The sequence below is a fragment of the Photinus pyralis genome, unplaced genomic scaffold, assembly GCF_008802855.1.
Source record: "Photinus pyralis isolate 1611_PpyrPB1 unplaced genomic scaffold, Ppyr1.3 Ppyr1.4_LG6, whole genome shotgun sequence".
Taxonomy (NCBI): domain Eukaryota; kingdom Metazoa; phylum Arthropoda; class Insecta; order Coleoptera; family Lampyridae; genus Photinus; species Photinus pyralis.
The window spans coordinates 43,072,738-43,090,724 of NW_022170663.1; the positions used below are offsets into that span (position 1 = coordinate 43,072,738).

At 35.0% G+C, this 17,987-nt stretch overlaps 1 protein-coding gene across 1 annotated transcript in view; it reads left to right on the forward strand.

Annotated features, from left to right (window-relative positions):
* Window positions 1–9,783: 9,783 nt before the first annotated feature.
* LOC116174698 (connectin-like) overlaps window positions 9,784–17,987 on the forward strand; it is a 52,862-nt gene continuing 44,658 nt past the window's right edge. The window contains exon 1 of the mRNA XM_031492658.1: window positions 9,784–9,813. The gene's annotated coding sequence lies outside the window, so the exon portion shown is untranslated. The remainder of the gene's footprint in view (window positions 9,814–17,987) is intronic.

Consider the following 17,987-nt stretch of genomic DNA (forward strand, 5'->3'; position numbering starts at 1 on the left):
TTTTCCCGGCTTTGGAATAGGAACTACGATGGCCTGCTTCCATTCTGAGGGGTAAGTAGAATGGTTCCAGCAGTTGTTGAAGAATTTTAAAATGGATTCTTTCATTTCAGGACTACTGTGGCGAAGCATATGGTTATGGATGCCATCCTGTCCCGGTGCACACGATTTGGTGGTACGAATTGCAGTGTCTAGTTCTTCTGTGGTAAACGGTTGGTTATAATCTAAATTATCGTCGGTATTAAAATTTAAAGGTGCGGATTCTTTTACAGGTTTGGTCTCTAGAAAGATAGGATGATAATTTAGAGAACTACTAACTTTGTAGAATTGATCTGCAATGATGTTTGTTATATCCTGCAGGTTGCTTGTAATTATCCCGTCATTATTGCGTAAAAACGCGGGGTAATTGCGACCAATTTTTCCGGATATTGCTCCCACCTTCTTCCAGACTTCGTTACTGGTTGTCTCCGGTGTCATAGTGGATACATATTTTTGCCACGAATTTCTTTGTGCCTCCAGTATTCCTCGGCGACACTTGGATCTTCGTTTTTTGAAGTTTATTAGATTATCCAATGTAGGATTCCGACGGAATCTATTTAAGGCATTTTTCTTTAGTGTTATTTTAGTTTTTATTTCAGGTGACCACCATGGGACCATTTTTCTGATACGGCCGGGTTTTGATTTAGGGATACTTCCTTCGGCGGCTTCTAAAATCGAACTGGTTAGAGATTGAAGGTTTAAGGCACTCTGATTTGGAGGGACGAGTTGTAGCCTAAAACGTTTCCAATCAGCTTGTTCAATTTTAAATTTTGCTATCGTTCTCAACGGGGGATTATCGCCTTGGATTGTGATAATTATGGGAAAGTGGTCACTGTGATACAGATCATTTTCCACCTCCCATTTTATGCTGGTATGCAAGGTCGGTGAGCATACCGACACATCGATGGAGTCAAAATTTCCCGATCTGATATTAAAAAACGTTGCCGAATCGTCGTTTAAAAGGCTTAGGTTTTTATTTTCAATTAAATTTAATAGTTCTTTGCCTCGAGCGTCGTTTGAACCGGAACCCCAAACGGCGTTATGAGAATTGAAATCTCCGACAAGGATAAAAGGTGTCGTAAGCTGATTTATAATTTTTTCGATTTCCTCAACCTCGTAATTTGTATTTGGAACGTATATATTGCAAATCGTAAAAGATCTGCTTATTTCGAGTTGTATTGCTACGGCTTGATACTCTGTATCTAGTTCGACTCGTTTGTAAGGAGTACCTTTTCGTAAAAGGAGAGCCACTCCCCCACAGGCTCTTGCAGGTGAGTAGAAATCCTTTCTTATGATGTTGAAATTTTTTATGTTATATTTTGTTTTAGGTTTTAGATGTGTTTCTTGCAGGGCAACACATAATGGCGTATGTCTTTGAATCAATAGTTTCAACTCGTTTAAGTTATTGGATAGTCCCCGACAATTCCATTGGATAATTTTGGTATCCATTACAAAGATAAGATTAAAAGAAACAACAATGGAATAAATAATATTAATAAATAACAGATCATAGTGTATAAGGGACGACTACAAACAAATAACAATTAATTTAAGACAGATACAAGAGACAGAGATATCACAGATTTGGTAATTCAATACAGATGTAGGTAGATTATCACAGTAAATATATCACGTATGGGTATCAACACTAGAGAGAGATTTTCCTAGGTTTGCCCTTTGGCCATCCTTTTTTCTTCTTTTGTTGAAGAATTTGTTTTCTCTCTATATCTAAGGCTTCTTCATATCTTTCGTCGTGAAAAGGGTCCGAATGAACACACGACTTGCGTGATATTACACAAACAATTTTTATTTATTTTATTTTATTTATTTATTATCCCTCTCTTGTTTTGGGCCTTCAACAGGCTTGGCCCAATTACAGAGTGACCCGCATAATGCTTTTTAGAGGTGCCTCTGCAGAAGGTCTTAAGTTGTTCTATACTACTCCGGTATTTACCTTACGAATTAGGAAAACTGCGGGAAAACCTAATTCGGAGTAGCCGGCAGAATGCTCGAAACTGGTCTAAGGTAATTCCCATCTCTGCCACAGATGAAAAATTCACCTCAACCCAGGTTCGAACACCCGACCTCCGGATTTATAACTCAACGCTCTACCATTGAGCCATAATGCCGGCACACAAACACACAACTAAAAATAAGCATTACAGTTCTGTTAAGATGGAAAATAATGTCCAGTACAACAATTTACATGGGGGTTCAATATAACAAACAATTATCAGGAAGTACTTAACATTACTTACAGATTTTCGAGTCTCAAATAACCAAAGACGGTTCGCCTGATACCACGTGACACAATAACTTGATTTCACTGCTTCCTCTAACCGACACAGTTGTAGTAATGTTAATCTTTATCTTACGTTAACGTAATATCCAACAAAAACTTGAAATCTCCGGCCAAACCTCCAAAAAATTGACTCAATGCACGCACAAAAGCCTCTTTCGAAAAGCAGCACAACGATAACCAGACTTCAATTGACAACAAACCGAAGCTTGATTAATAATAATAATAATAATAATAATATATTTGCTGTCAGCAGATCAATAGGTATAACATTGATATTGACAAAGTCACATAAACGATACATAAATTTTGTATAAAAAACACAAACACGTAGGTAAACTAACACTAAACAATAAAATCACTCACTTTGTATAGCGCTTTCTCCAGTAAAAATGCTTTTAATTTTTGTTTGAACATGTGTGGTGACTTTTCCATAGTTATACTGGGAGGCAACGCGTTGTACATCTTAATGTCACTATATGCGGGACTTTTTTCGTATTTAGCAGAGTTATGCTTAGGAATGGACAGGGTTGCACCTTTTTTTCGCCACAACTCACGCACTTGGAAAAATGAAACTCCTTTTTCTCTTCCAAACAAAAAAAAACCGGCTCTGGAAGTTGGCAACTGACTTACGACCCGAAACTTGGGTTCGAAAACCTTATATGATGAAAAGTACTGCTTCAGACGGACGGCAGTTCGTCCTCGAACTTTTTTTTTTATAACTCATAACTTTTATTATTTCCCGTTGACAATATAATATTGTATTAGCACATGTCACAAAATGAAGAAAAAAGAACAAAAGGCGTCCTTAAATGAACGGCACTCCGGCCTCGCCGCGTCTCTCGTATTTAAAGCAAAATTCCACTTAAATTTCTTAAAACTTCTTTAACCTATAGAAACTGCATAGAAATGACGATAACCAATACAATGCAACGATTCTTAGAGTTTTTCTTATATAATTTAAGATTTCTACTTAATACAATTTTTGTAATGATTAAAATTGCCACGTTGTCTCCAAACAATTTCATTTAACTTTTTCAAATAAACAAAAAGTTCAATAGTTACAAAATTTCCTTAATCTAATAATTCAAAGAAATAGTCTATCTAACATTTATAACCAAAGTAAACAAATAAACCTTGACACCTTCGAATCGCACTAGTTTCCGTGTTAAAACGTTAATAGACCAACGACAATGATTATAGAAAAAAATTTTTAACAATTAAACACCCGAATTCATTCCCATTTCTTAAAACCAAATACAACGTCCCACCTGACATTGTTTACACAGCAATATCCTTTTTGATTAAAAAATAATTGACTGGTGTTAAATATTCAAATGAAAAAAGAATTATCTAGAAAACGATAATAACACGTAGCTTTATTAGAAGGAAAGTAAATATTTTGAAGATGCAATTTCCTAGTTCCAGTACCTACTCAGATGAAGACGTTCTTTATATACATGACACAAAAATGAGACGCGTAGTATAGTGACAGGTTGTTTGACTACGTATATCTTCATAGCGGTGTATTTAAACTAATCGAACTGTGAATAGATATAAATGCAATCTCATGAAAGATGGTCGATAGCTACTCAAGCGTTTCGAGAATCTAAACAGAATTGCGTAACGTAGTAGTAGTTGGTTAAGAATCCCTTTGGAGTCTTGTCCTTTTTCATCCACAAATTCTAAGAAAGCAAGTATTTTCCAGTCTCATCAATCCCGTTTAGTGCTTTTTTTTATACCCGACGGGTTTTTCTTATTCCCTGAACTTTCAACCGTAGCCGGCTCGATTAATACGTGAAAAATTAAGTAATTCTGCGAAGAGTATGACGGGCATACCGTAAGAAAGATGCGAGATTATAATTTTTCACGCACTCGACGCGCACGAAAGGGAGGATTAAATAGCAATTTACCTGTATTTAGCTCGTCAAAGGGCCTCGAAATTAACATGTTAGATAGGCGACAATCGAATACATTAGCTGTAAAAAACAGGGGGTGGAAAAGAACTGTCACTCATAATAACCGTTATTAAGAATGAGATTATTTGAATTTGATAAAAGTCTACGACCCTTGTTACCCCATCCATTAACAACCCCTGTACTGGAAAATAAAAGCATGTTATGGGCACATATGCCTCGGGTAGCGTCTTTGTGCGAAGTGAATTGCCCATGGGGTAGCTTTAAAAATGCAACAGACTTAACTTTTATTTTCTCGTCCATCTGTTCATTTCCTAATTAAATGATTAACTGTGTAAACATCCAATATGCTTTTTTTTACCGGTTGTATATTTTATTAGCCATTTTGTCCAATTCAAATAGAATATTGTTCAGCGCTGATCTGCGTAGTTTGTACATTATTTCCCTATCGACACCTACAAGCGATTAATGCCTTGTAATTATTACGTTCTATTTTAATAACAAAATGGTTGCTCCAAACTTACTCATTTCGGTGTTTTAAAAGTACACAGGATTAAATGATTCGGAAAAAAATGTATTGAAGGTAATAAAATTGTGAGGCTTTATGAACGTTCGTACTGCATATTTTATTCGTTCTTTCAAATATTTAAAATCCATCTGTGGCTCTAATTTATTTAATGCTTCTTAAAAATCAATATAAAAGGTTTCCAATTGGTGGCGATATCATTGTCTTTGTGCCGACTGATCACTGGCAAATACTAATTATATTGTTACAACTTTCGCAGGTAACCTTAGCAACTTGATGTCGAAAACTACAATAAAATTAATTAGGAATTTTCATTGCCTTTGGGTATCAGATTTGCCTTTTATGTACACTTTGTAATAAAGCATAGTGCACTGAAATTAAATAGGCAATTAAACAAATTGCAATTTGCCTGAACGTAAAATTGAAAACGTTTCATTTGCAAAAAAATTTAATATAAACTGCACAAAACGCATGTTGAGTACATACTGAAAATTTGATTTTTTGTATTGAGTACAACCGCAAAGGCGGTTTTGTTGATCTAGCGAGTAATTTATTTTAGTTTTACCAAACAGCAATCTGTAAGCTTAAAATGACCCGTTTTGGTATTACATTCATTCATCCACTAATAAAATAGTTCACCCTGTTCGCAAAACCGCATTTTAAATGCGCATATAACCCGACCAAGCTGCCATGTTAATTAATTAATTCAATTTGACTTGTCCTACACTTTTTTTCCATTAGAAACGAACGTTTGTTTATAATTAACATTTTACTTTTTTATATACATACAACTTCCCTGTTACGTAAACGAACGAATTTTGCCATTATTTAAATTGCAAATTATTTCAATTTAAACGTATTTATATTACGTCGGCCAGCTTTTGTTGGGTCTTATTTATTTACTAAGAAATACTCGTTTGTTTCCCTTAAAAAATTGGATTCGCCTAACGAAAGATACCGCCAAGAGCGATGTAGAAAACAAACAAAAACATTTAATTGAATCTTCACGTGTCGGGAGATTTTAATTGTTGAGACCTCAGAATAATACTTCACGTGTTTATTTAAAGAATGTAAAACACGGTAATGTTTGTAAATGATCGGAGGGTATTTCGAACTTTCCAAAGCATAATATCTAATTAGTATTGTTAATGCAGGGTGCCCATTATGTATGGAACATAGTATATAGGTATGTATAAATTTCTATATGAAAGCTGTTTAACATTTTATCTCCCATAAGGCAGCATTCAGTTGTTTTTATTTCAGAATACAAACAAGGCAGTGCGCCTTTTCATTTGGCTCATTTGATAGAGATGTTTTTTCTCTTTCCGATGATATAACATGTTAGCACCTTATTAAATTTTTCCAAAAAAATGTATCATATTTAGATCAATAACATTAATCCAGATATCCTATATTAAAAGAAAACAAATGAACCTGTAAAGCAGTAAAATGGTTTTCATGGCAATGAATGTTCAAAATGTTCACCATTAACTGCAAGGCAGTGGCATAACCTATCACAAAAAGCTTGTAATAAAAATCAATTTCTTCTACACGGGTGCTAACGTATTACGTCATTTAAAAAAGAGAAAAAATCTCTATCAAATGAGCCTAATGAAAGTGAGCATTGCTATTTAAAAAAATTGCTTTTCGTTATTCATTTGTTTTCTGAAATAAAAACAATGGAATACTACCTTATTATGTGAAATAAAATGTGAAACAACTTTCATATAGAAAAATTTTGTATATAGTCAAGATTTACCAAGATAAATACTATATTCCAGACATAATGGGCACCCTGTATACTATAGCATGAATCTTACGATATTGGAAGTTGCGGAAATGATGATATGTTCGAGTATAACAGCAAGTAGCTTATAAAGCTAAGCTAGTTTGGCAGAATTTAAATCAAATCTCTTAAAATCTTTGTAATGGTTGTTTTTTTTCCTATTAATAAAACCCATGCCAGTACCTGAAAATATTGTGCAATTTTTTAGTATTTGTATTGGATGTACATAATAAACAAATTAAATTCACAGATATAAATCGAATCGATGAGCTAATAATATTCAAATTAATTATTCAAAAACGTGCTATACATGACCAAGTACCTGTTAATTCGGGCGAGCATTTAAAATAGCTTTAACAATATTGTAACATAACATATTCTGCATATGTGTATGCGTACAATAATTCGGTAGATTATTACTGTGTAACATAATTATACATTCACTAAAATCATAAGCGAATGTCGAAACGACCAAATGTTATGTAATTATTAATTAAGCTAGGTTATACAAATTTAAGCCGAATTTAATTAATCAGTAAAATGTTACTTTGATGTCTTGCTTTGGTAGATCAACACACATTTCATAAATTATTATACGTTCCTATGAAATGCTTTTTCTCTTCTTTTCATTATGCTGAAAAAGTCCCGTGAACAAGGATTTAATATCCAAAAAATTTGATGTAAGCTGAGAAACTTCATCTCCTTTAACCGAAGTGTTGGAGTACGAAGTGGTGTGGTTTCGGTTTGCTCATAAACAACAATTGGATTTGAGATTTTTAAATGTTATTGCGATTATTGGAATCCCAGCCATTTGTTTTGAAATGGCACATCGTCCACTTTGGCTTGGCAGTTTATGATGTTTCTTCTTCTTCTTCCTGCTTCTTTGCTTGCTTTAACTTCGGTTCTAGCCTAAAACGATGTTATCTGACCACCTTTTCCTCGGGGGTCCTATTGCTATTCACCTTCTTCCGTTTGGCGGCCTGTCTCTCGCTATTTTAACTGTCCTGTTTTCTGACATTCTTTCTATATGTTGATTCCATTATATTATAAATTATAATGTAACGAAGGCGGATGTGGCGCATTCTTTTCGGGAAATATGATGTGTTTATATCGAGAATTTTCGGTTAGCCGCACAAAATTGCATATTTTTCAATACATTTAAACTTTTGCGGAATTCGCAAATACCGGGATCCCGCGGGATTAATATCTAACGATCCCGCAAATACCCACACAATTTCACAGTAAAATGGCCGCTCATTACCAGCTACTGTTAATGTCACTTACTTAATTGGGTGGATTGAAATTTCTAAAGTCGGTAGTCCAGTAAGGCTCATGGTTAATTGGAATTTCTCGGGTCGGCATAAAGGTCGCTTATCAAAACTGATATCGGCGTAAACCTGAATGACTTTGCAGCTTTAATGCTAATTTTAAATTATAAAAAGAGTAACCTGCTAATGGCTTAACGTGACTGAGTTTCTAAAATATAAATTTGCCATCGTCTTCTAAATGACACGAGCTTTCGGACCGTGAATCTTTAACTCCTAGACTCAACAGAAATACTTTCGACACAACATTTTTCGTAAAGAAGCGCCCAACTGAAAGCACTTCTAGATACCGGGTGTTCATCTACACTACAGACTAATGACCAAAACTGGTAAACGTTAAGGAGAAAAACGGATGCTTCGTTACAATACGCGTAGGTGTAATTTCGCACTCCACATAAACAGTCACTCCTTTGTAACGATCAACCACTTCGAAACTACACGTTTCGTTCGCGGCTGAATCTAATTGTCCTTGTATATTTCAACAACTAATCCCACAAATTTAGTTTAACGTTCCCTTCTCCTTTTACTGGCACAAATAATTTATTTACGCTGAAATTTAAACAACCCTCTTAATCTCTTCCCAACTGAAATCTTCTTTTGGCTGGAAAATTTTCTTTTGCTTCCGATGGTTTTGAGTCAGATTTTTGGAACCCTCGCGAGAAATTGACGTTTCAAAACGGTACCCGGAAAAAAATACGAACTTCCGCTATGGTAAAATTGTAGCAACATTTTTTTGCGGCAAGTTAACGTGGGTTATTTCAGACCGAATCCTCTCAAAAGCTTTCCATACTAGCCCCACCCTGTTCTTACTTAATTAATGACTACTCACAAAATGTCGAATTGTTAATGGAGACGGACATATTTAATCGGTAATTCGTTGCTTAAATCCGCCTCCCTACAAATAAAAAATTGGTAACTAAATAGCACTTACTAAGATGGCTGAATTGATCCCCACGCAGGGCATCGCGTCGCCTAGGTTCCCGAAACTAATTTAAGGGAGCAATTGAAAATACACAGAAAGGACGATCTTTAATTTCAATGCCATACACTCACGGACTTTTTCAATTCCACCAAATATAATTTATTGGAAAATTCACCCCCTAAACACCTTGTAGATTTCATATGATGTGGAATGCCTCAACTGATCTAACCCTTTAAATCTCAAAAAACTGTAACTTCCTAACTTAGGATCTATACCATTATTTCTGTGACACTATTGCTTTTTCATTCGAAATGGATAAAACTTCATGTTGTCATCTTTTTTATTTTACATGTTATAGTGCTACAATGTAGTATCTAGGCCCTAGGGGAAAAAATACCTTTTAACCATTTTGTCAAAATTGCTAATTTTCTAAACTAACACGCATAATGAATTCCTATATGAGAGTCATCGCCGATTATGGCAATGATGCGTTAAAATTATTCCAGGCATGCAAAAAGGTAAATGCGTAGGCACCCCAGGCGTAAGTATCATATACAGTTTCGACAAATTGCCGTTCTATAAAATACAGCAATTAATTTACCTAAAACGAAAAGAGCAAGCAGTCTAGCTCTACAAATATATCAGTGTTCAGCGCTTTTCAGTGAAAAGGGGATACATTCCAACAAATCAACAAAGGTTTTGTATTTCGCGATTCAAAAACATTTATCTTGCTCATTCTCTTCTTAATATTATGTTTAACTTTGGGGTGGGTTTAAATAAATACCGAAATAATCAGATTTAAATATATTCCTTATCTTTACCAAATATTAATGTAGGTAGGTAGCACAAAGGCACCCCTGCGTTAAATACACTCTTTTCCTCGTATATATTATTTCATTTCGTATCCCAAAACAAAAGCTGTATCTAAAACAACGTTTACATACTAATTGTAACCTCCTTTTGTTGCAGAGTGGAGAACTTCCAGAACTACATCTACCAAACGGTAAATCTCTTAACTGTGCGTAGTGTGTAATTTAGATGCGTTGAGAATAACGTAAAAATATAATCTACCATGAGACTACACAAGATAAATAAAACATTAAATTAGGAATTAGGAGAAAATAGCAGTTCGTTAGAAAGGGCGAACGATGACGTTGATTTTATGGAGCTTTAATTACTTTTCTGACTAGAAAGCCTGGTAGTAATTCGACCTTTATCTTCGGCGTCGCAACACAACCATTTATAATTGCCCAACGCCCGCTATCTACTAATCTCGTATGGGAAGCGTGCCTTTTGGTAAAATGCATTTTGAACTTATAACGCGAAAGGTGGAATATCTTTTAGTTTTCGCCAAGCTTAAGGTGTTCAAAGTGCAATTTCAGTATAACTTTAAGCTCTTTAGATAAAAGTGCAGTAATCTTAACTTTCAACTTATGTTATGCTTCACGCGACTCGGCTCACGTCTTGTTTTCTTTATTTATATTTTTATTATAAGCTTTATTCACTTAAACCGTTAAAATGAAATGGCTGTTCTACCTAAGGCTGTAGCATCACTCTAAACGTTTATTGGATGAATTTCGTATGTTGAAGTTACCTGGCTGTCTTTCAATCTTTATATATCTTTATATATAAAATTCTTCTGTACGTATGCATATGCTTGAAAATCGTCATATAGTGGAGGATATTTGCCTGATTAAGCAAGTAAATAGTAAAAATAACTTATTGATATGAAATTTTAGAGAAAAACCAACGCTAATGAATAATTATGAAGAAGATATAGGTATTTTATGCCAATCAGCGTCCATAAACTTTCACTTTCAGTTGTAATTAGTATAAATATGGTCGTATTTGTATTTTATCTTTCAGTTGTTCGCTGATGTTCTTACCAGCGAGTAGGATCAATGTCGATTATGGCGTTATTTGGGAAAAACAATTTACGCTATTTTAGGGAAATTATTCAGCCAATTCATTACGGACACTTCCGCAGCAATAACGGCGTCAGTTTCTAATCGGAAATTCGCCATTCTCCCTGAAAATTAATCAATTGGTTCATCCGTGCCTTATATTACACACCTAATCCACCGATTCCTTAGTGCTAAATTTCTTTAGTGGACAACGTGATTCAGCGCATTACTGACGTTGAATGGGAAATATTAAATTCTTTGAATCAACTTGCGCACACCAGTACACAATGGGCGATGATAAAAACTATAATGGCATTTAAAACCCTTTCAGGGGACCCTTTCTAAATACAATACCCTTTAGAATAGAACGATCTTAAAAATTTCAATATTGCCGACCTACTTGTCCCCAAGACCTTTACTCCGAAACTCTGCAATATTACTTTATTTAAAAGGAAATTCATCACCAACGACATAGTTTCATCACGTTCGCGGAGTGACACTGATTGATCTGAAACCGTTGAGTTTACAATTATCATTTATCTTGTAATATATCGCCTTTAACTAACGTGATATAGTCTATAGAGTTAGATCTATCAAAGGATAACTTTAATTATGAATAGAGCTGTTTCGAGAAATTAAGGGATTAGTTTTGTTGCAGTATCTTAAATAGGAGCAGACACAAATACATATATTGTATTTCATAGTAATAATAATAGTAAAGTTCCGTTTTACTTTATATTTTACACTAAATATATTCTCCTGAACAGTTGCAAAAGTTTAAGTGAATTCTTGACGATAACAAAAAAGTTTTAAGGTTGGAAACCGCGCAAACACATATTTCATATCTAATTCTATACACGATTAAAGTACACATTTAATGTATTTTTCATATATCACTTTTTTTATAAGGCTAACCATTCAACCGCTAGAGCGCGTCATAGACAAACATACTCCCGGACCCAGTGTACCTTAGTTACTAGGTTCATCAATAATGCATAGGATAGGGAAAGTAATTAAAAACGAAAATGGAGACAAACCAGTAAAATGTAGTTATTATTAAATACTTATGTACAGCATCTATTCTCCATATGTTCAGGTGGTGGAGGGGTCTGTATTGAATTTCTTTTGTTTTTGTGTCGCTAAACTACTTGATCTTATTATTTTCTTTTTTAACTGAAGATGCAATATGATTCTTTCGTCACCTTTATCATCTACCATATTTTCTATTTTCTTTCTTAAATTTTCCATACTTTCCCTGCTATTAATATATATCACTCTCATTATATTACCCTTTTCGGTTGTATTCTCGCTATCTTTTACCCATTCTTTGATTAATACACACATTAGTCCTATGCTATTACTTATGTATACTATTTTACCCTTGTTATTATACTACCTTGCACGCTTACCTTTTTATTGTTCTTTTCGATTTTTTGTTAATCGACACTCTATTCTTCAGGTTCTCGCGGTTTTTCTCTTCTATCCGTGTTTACCACTACTTCGAATTCTCTTACAAAGTCCCAGAAATGTTTATTTTTTCCTCAACATTCTTCCGCGTTTCTTCCTCTCTTACTTTCACCCCCCAAACCTTTTCTCTTTCTCTACTGTTCTCTTTCATCAATCATTTTTATTCGTTCCTCCATTTGTATTCCCCGGCGTAACTATTAATTACCTATGACCCCAACATACTTCCTTCCCCTGGTACTCGCATATATCTAACTCTTCTCCACTTCTCTTTTAGCTATTCCTCCGCTCTGCATCTTCATTTTCTTTGTTACATCTACATCGTTGTACTGTTCTTTACTCTATCTCTTGCTTCCTTTTTTTTAGTTTTGAGGGTTTCTTTTCCTTTTCCCATCACGCATCGCTCCCTTATTCAATCCATTTCCTCTATTACTTATTTGTTTCCTCTTCATTTGCCTAGTGATAACGCTAATATCCTGGTACGCTCTCACTGCTTCAAAATATTGTCACCTCACATTCACTCATTCTGAGTTGGACATGAGAATGTGCAGTAACATCATGGAGTAGCAAGAAACAAGTAAATCATATAAATGCCAAATACTTAAAATGTAGCATAGGGCATCTCCGAACGGTCATTTGTCGGAAATCGCAGGTGAAGTAAGTCCTTTCATGGAAACTGCGCTCAACGAATTCAATAATAGTCACGTGAAAAGAAAATTGCAATTTCCAAAAAAATTAAAAGCGAAGTTTGGTTTTGGTTCGAATGCAGGCACTACGTACAATTTTGACAAGACTCGAACTTTATTAATTTGACAAACTCAGCAGATTTAATCGCCTCGGCAATTCCAAAAAATTAATTAACAAATGGCATAATTCTGGGTACTAACAGAAAAAATTAACATGATTCGTAATTAGGGCTCGATAAACACAACATAGAACATTTACAGATAGAACAAATTTATTAGACAAAATCAATTAATATGGTGGAAATAAAAATAAGCACTCAGCGTCATAGTACACATACCACGCAACAAGCGATCGATTGAAACAAATATTTAAAGAAATCTTTATTACCATAAAGTGTGTGACGACACTGGGTTCGTTGTAAATGCAGATGTAAAATTTGCTCTTTGGTGGCGGAAAACAACTACTTTTAACTGATGCTGAGAAAGGCTTAATATAAGTGATAAACACCCGAAGGCACAACACTCTGACTAGCTTCTTCGTAAACTTCACGCAAATACAAATCCGTAAAAACGCTGCAATGGCGCCACAGCCACCGACATCAAGAGAAAGAAAGAAACCACTCCAAAGATAAACGGTAAAGCCAAAATACCAATCCTTTTACGGGTAGACAGAAGTCAGTAAAAGTAATGCGTACCAAGAGAAAATTTGCATGTAAGCAATGCGAAAGCAGAAACTTCACCGAGGGGAAAAGAAATCAAATGCTCGCCAGATAAACTAAGGAGGGATAGAATTAAGTGCAGAAAGGTACAACACGTAAACTCTAGCGACAAGACAAAGAAGTAAGTAAAAGAAACCTCCCATCGTCGAATGGCCTGTAACTACTGTAATAGGAATACTATAACACTTGGAACAAACTTACGAACAACTTACATCTAAACGCGTGGATTCCAAAGGACCTGGATGGCGTAAGGGTTTCATATACCTATACATTAGAGCAAGAATTTAAATAAGAACACAAATAAGAGGTTACTTAAATAAAATTTGACCAGGAACATCAATTGGTAAGAAAATAACGTTCCAAAATTAATGTGTGATTGGGCATGTATAAAGAAATAACGGCCCAAGAGTATAGTACCTTGTGGTTCACCCTGTGTAATATTATTTAAATTTGGCACATTGTTGGAAATGTGAACATGCTACTGCGTGTTGAACAGAATGCAGTTATTTTCTGTTGCAACACGAAATTTCGACTTAAACCATGAAATTCGCCAAAAAAAATTGAAGTGGCCCCTCTGTGCTTCCGTAGGTACGGGAACTAGTTAACTCGGTCGGTTTTGCTTCAATTCTGTAAGGGACTTAAGAATTAAAAGCACTGGAAAACTTTTCTGTAAATCGATTAAGACCGCTTCCATGGGCGTTGTCTCGTAACAGTCAATTTATTTTTTATTTATAACCACTTTCTAGTTATTAAACGTATTCCAAAGGTACTGGCCTAATAATCATTAAAAGTAATGACTGTTTACTTTTATCGAAAATCTTCGTCGCAGTTTTTTCACAATGTTAGCTTAGTTTTTATACATTATATCCAAGCAATCGTTAACAAAAACAAACAAAACGAAATTTTACACCATCAGTTGAAAATCCGTCTGCGTGGAAACACAATTTGCTTGACAGACTACGTACGTAATTTATTTCTTTATTTACCAGTCTCGAAAAGTAAACATGAAGTTTTTGTTAAGCTCAGTTTCAATTACGGTAATTAAGTTTATTTAACGTTATTTAATTAAATTAATCTTAGCTAATCTTAATAATAGCGAAGTACATCGCTCTTTTCTATTGAAACGCATTTGACTAGGGGAATATTAATTAAAATGCGAATCCTGTCACGTAATATTTATACAAATCGTGTTAAGCTACATTAAGAAATCAAGCGACATCATTAGGGACTCTTAAGTGTAACAGCCTGTTCTATCCTAATTAAAATGTATACATTTGGTTGGCGCGTATTGTGTTGCCGAAACAGTTACATTGAGCAGGAAAGCTTGCGGTATTTTCAAAGAACGAGGAATCATGAGTTAGTTCACAAGTGGAATTACAGTTATTACGTAAAAATAGTACAGTAGGTAGTAGGTTGCGTCTGAAGAATGAAATATAGCTTGCCCATACAAGTTTCTCGACGAAACTGCGTTTTCACTTCACTATTCCTACGTCATTTGAGTAAATTGGAAAATACACTACCGAAACAGCTGATGTATATAAAGCGGAAACGCAATAATTGATATTACTACGGTTTATTTCTTTATATGAATGTTAAACGTATAAAATTTGATATGAGGCTGTTCTTCCACATAAAAGGCTTTAACACAAAGACGCTAAGACTATAAACTTTTTATGGAGGTCGGCTACACACGATCGCAGTAAACGGAAATGTACAACTTGATGAAACTATATTTCGTCACAACGCTAATTGTACACTCCCACAGTGTTATGCCGTAGCCTAAATTTATTAGTATCTGCCGTAATTAGAGTCCAAAAACAAACGTCCTAAAATAGCACGAATCGAGAAAATTTTCTTTTTCGTGCACTCTTGGTTCTCGAACAGTGTCAAATGAAGTTATCGGAAATCATACATTTTACCTCAGAATTCAATTTAAATCGACAAGACAAAAACTAACGGATATTGGATTAGATACGGTAAAAAAGAACGGTCCAATGTCCAAATAAGGACCGCCGGAAACCTACAAACCTCAGTTTTACATACGCTTGTGTCACATGCATGAGGTGGGTAATAACGGTTAGGGGTGCTTCGCTGAGACGAGGATTCGCCTTTCCTTATTAATCGTTTTACTGTATGTGTTTAAACGGCATAAATTAGCATTCTTAAGTTCGCCAACTCAACTTTTATACAATAGGAATTCTGAATTTTGGAACTATTTGTGAAACAGGACGTGCATCGTATACAATTTTCTTTCAAACTAGGTCAAATTTTGTCTTGCGACTTGTACTTCAGGGAAACATAAATATAAACTAGGGCAGTGTTAACCATTTGCGATAGAGTGTTTAACTCTGTTGACTGTTACTGCCAGTGGCATGGAACGAAAATTTCCTGACACAAAATAAGCATGAAAATGAAGGTTTCATGACGGTTACACCTTTGCATCACGTATTGTAACGGGTGGTCAAATTAAATCGTGTAAGAACAGGACATGGAAGATGCAATTACATGCTACATAAATGGAACCTAGAACAGAATCCAGCCTGCTTATGCGGAGATCCTAAAGAAACAATCCAACATCTAGTTGAGGAATGTCCAAATTCCCGGTTTTGAACCATCGATTTAAAAGAGAACGGATGGACAGATTATGATAAAATTTTGCGGTGGATTCTTTATTACATTTGTACATCGGAGTTCGTGAATTGGTAATGTAGGCCAAAAAATAAGAAAAAACCGTTTAGACATCTCCTTAGTTATGAACCCAATGTGTATGCCATTCAAACTGGGCACAACCGTAGCGATATAATACGCAATGCCAAAAGTTTAGCCTAATCGATTCAACATTCACAGTGTTCACTTAGCGCATTTTTGCACAAAAGCTTCAAACGCGAATTGCGGATGAACGGGACGTCGAAAGTGATCACGGAATAGGCACTGCATTTTTAATATATTTCTTTTTGTGAGTTATTCCAATATTTTGTATGGAATTCGATCGCTGTTGTCTATTCAATGAACTAAAGTCATATGCCTATTTCTTGGAGTTCCGGCGAACTAGAACATTAGAATTTGAATTTCAGATCTTAGAGGGAGATAAGAAGATCAAACTCCCCGAAGGTAAGGGGTATAATGGTGTGTTATATCCGGCTGCTAGTGGGGTCTTCATCCCTTGCAAATGTAACTAGTCCATTACAGTGTGCCATATGCACTTTAATTTTGAACCATGTCATGATCTTAAAAAAACTTTTAGTTTTCTAGACATAATATAGAAACTGAAAAAAGTGCAAAATCCGACTCCATGCAAGGCAGCAAACTGCGAATAGAAAAATGAGTCACGAAAACTCTATCTTGGTCGTACAAAGGATTCGAATAAACACACAATTTATTGATTGACCATGAAAAATATTTATTCCGATACCCATGAAACAAAATTAAAATGATCCCTGAAAGAAAGAAAAGCTTAAGTTATAACTTTTAATGAAAGACAAAGATTTTAGAAGGAGTTTTAACAACTGGTTTGTTTACTCACATTCGAATTAGCTGCTGAATACGAACAAACCACTTTAAACATTTTTCAAACACTTTTACTACTTCACTCGACGATAACTTAAATAATTGGTTAATTTCATCTGTAGACTTTATTTCGAAACTAACGAACTTGCAAATCGCCCCAGATTTAGCGTAAACAAATTTACACGCTATTTAACCGTCACGGAACTCGCAGCAGCCGCCTCGTTTTTACGAGAACATAATTAGACTTGATAACGCTAGCTTCGAAGGAACACGCCAAACGTCCGCACTTACGCCAAAATAACTGGCAATTCTTCAAAACACCCTATCTCTTCTAACAGCGATAAGAACACGTGCGTTAATTAAATTTCGTCCGATAAAACTTTTATGGCAAACGACGATGTTTCTCCATTTTAGCACGCAATTTGACATTTTATATACAATTTAATACACAAATCTAAACAAACAATTTACAAAAATGACCAAATTTGAACAAGAATTACACAATTACAAACAATTCCAAAAGGAAAAATACACTGAAACACAAATTCAAATACAATAAACCAACTCTGTCCTTATTTCGTAAATAATCCACCAGACGTACACTTAACAAACTGAAATACCTACAGGGTGTCTCGTGATTATTTTTGGCGTTTAGACCGAAATTAATGTCTACATGGTTGTTTAGATAACAATAAATAACGTACATCCAGTTACAGATTTAAAATAAGTCGCAGAAGAAAGACTGAAGCGGATAGGGAGAGTGGTAGCGATGTTGAGTATTTATCCAAAACGTTGCACGCGTTGAACGTGGGTACCGAGGTGGAGTGGGAAAAATCTATCGAGTAACGTAAAAATCCAATATGGTGTCCATTTAAAATAAGGAAGTTGATGCCAATA